Below are 2,500 nucleotides of genomic sequence, written 5' to 3'. Positions count from 1 at the left end.
GCACGGGCCCCCGCCACCCTTCCGACACGGACACGCTGGCACAACCAGGTCGGGAAGCAGGGGAACGGGACGCCGCCACCTCGGCGGGCCCGCGCGCGCCGCGCTCGGGGCTCTCAGGCGAGGGCCGGGAAAAGCCCCGGCCGCGTCCACCCGCGGCTGCCGCCCACCGCACCGGAGCGACAGCCCGAAAGCGCGCCCGCCGAGCGGGGCGCGCCCCGGCTTAAGGCCGGGCAGGAAAGGGGCGAGGCGCCGCCGCCTCGCCCGCCAGCAATCCCCAGGGGGGGCGCCCCCCCTTCGCCAAGCCGGCCACAGCCGGGCCGAAGCGGGACACGGCCCACGAAATCGATGGCCGCGGCCGACGGGCAGCTCGCGGCTCGTACTCGGTCTCTCTCGGCTTCTCTCCCTCTTTTTTTCCCTTCTCGCTTTATTTCTCCTCTTTCTCGCTAGCTCTCTCTCGCCTCTCGAACCGTACACCCCGTTTCCCTGGGCCAGACGGGCGGACCGGGACGACGCCACGGGGCTCGTCCCGCGTCAGCGGCACTCGCCTCGCTCGGAGGACTGCGCACGGGGGCCCCCGGCCTCCCTCGCCGCTTACGGTCACAGGCACGGCACGAGCCTGCGGGGAGACGGCCCGTCACCTCGCTCCCATAGTACGGACAGACGAGTCCCAGGCCGCAGACGCCTCCAAGAGGACCGATGGAAAGCGACCGGGAAGGTGCGCCGCCGCAGGCCGGCCCCTGCGATGACGTAGCCGGAGGCAGCTGAAAACAGCGACCCCTTGGTGAACTTCCGGAGCCGGCCGCGACAACAGGTCTACCCGGCCGCGACAACAGGTCTACCCGGCCGCGACAACAGGTCTACCCGGCCGCTGCCGGAAATCGCCTAAGTCCCTCCGGAGCGAGGTAGACCTGTTGTCCGCCGTCCACCGCCCGCCGCCCGGGCGCCGCGCCGGGCCCGGCGGCCCCGGAGCCGGGGTAGACCTGTTGTCCGCGGGGTAGACCTGTTGTCCCCGGGGTAGACCTGCTGTCCGCGGGGTAGACCTGCTGTCCGCGGGGTAGACCTGCTGTCCGCGGGGTAGACCGGTTGTCCGCGGGGTAGACCTGCTGTCCGCGGGGTAGACCTGCTGTCCGCGGGGTAGACCTGCTGTCCCCGGGGTAGACCTGCTGTCCGCGGGGTAGACCTGTTGTCCCCGGGGTAGACCTGCTGTCCGCGAGGTAGACCTGCTGTCCGCGGGGTAGACCTGCTGTCCGCGGGGTAGACCTGCTGTCCGCGGGGTAGACCTGCTGTCCGCGAGGTAGACCTGCTGTCCGCGGGGTAGACCGGTTGTCCCCGGGGTAGACCTGCTGTCCGCGGGGTAGACCTGTTGTCCCCGGGGTAGACCCGCTGTCCGCGAGGTAGACCTGCTGTCCGCGGGGTAGACCCGCTGTCCGCGGGGTAGACCTGCTGTCCGCGGGGTAGACCCGCTGTGCGCGGGGTAGACCTGCTGTCCCCGGGGTAGACCCGCTGTCCCCGGGGTAGACCTGCTGTCCCCGGGGTAGACCTGTTGTCCGCCGCCCACCGCCCGCCGCCCGGGCGCCGCGCCGAGCCCGGCGGCCCCGGAGCCGGGCTAGACCTGCTGTCCGCCGCCCGGTTTTGGGGTTTTGGGGGTTTATTCCTTCCCGCCCCCCCCCCGCCCCAATCCCGTTTCTTTTCTCCTTTCTTTGAAAGAACGACTCTCCTATTTGTTTGGTACAAGAAGAAACTCGTCCAGAAGAGAAATTTTCTTGGCAAATCTTATTTCGTTTTTCTCTAGTATCCAGAGCACCCCCAGACCGAGCTGACGGGCCGCCTGCGCCCTGTGCAAGCGGGAAAGCGGGCGGCCGCTTTTGGGCCGGTTCTTTCACGGTCCGCAGAGACCCTCCAGGCCCGGCAGGGGTCTGGGGGGCCCCGGGGGCTCGGAGCCGAGGCGCCCGGGGCCGGGACGAAGCCGCCGGCCCCTGGCCCTCGTTCCCACAGACAGAGAGAGAGAGAGAGAGAGAGAGAGACAGACACAGTGACACACACGCCCACTCCACACACTCGCACTCCGCCGCCACCCCCTCGGACACCGCACCCACCACCCGCGCCGCTCCCTCCCTCCCGGATGCGCGGGCCGCCCGCCTTACACGAGCTTGCAGGCCGGGACAGGGCCAGGCGGGGGGGGGCATCGGTTGGAGGAACACAGGTCTACCCCGGCACGCGGCGGCCGGAGGCTAAGTCGGAGCCGAGATACCAGGTCTACGAAGGGGCCGGGCGAAGGTAAGCCACGACGGGGCCGAGACAACAGGTCTAGCCACGGTCCCGGAGCCCGGAGACCGAGGCCGGCCGGGCACAACAGGTCTAGCCACGGTCCCGGCGCCCGGAGGCCGAGGCCGGCCGGGGAGAACAGGTCTAGCCACGGTCCCGGCGCCCGGAGGCCGAGGCCGGCCGGGGGCAACAGGTCTACCCACGGTCCCGGCGCCCGGAGGCCGAGGCCGGCCGG

The sequence above is a fragment of the Anomalospiza imberbis genome, unplaced genomic scaffold (genome assembly GCF_031753505.1).
Source record: "Anomalospiza imberbis isolate Cuckoo-Finch-1a 21T00152 unplaced genomic scaffold, ASM3175350v1 scaffold_119, whole genome shotgun sequence".
Classification (NCBI taxonomy): Eukaryota; Metazoa; Chordata; class Aves; order Passeriformes; family Viduidae; genus Anomalospiza; species Anomalospiza imberbis.
The sequence above is the reverse complement of the archived record's forward strand: the minus strand, read 5'-3'. Positions refer to the sequence as shown.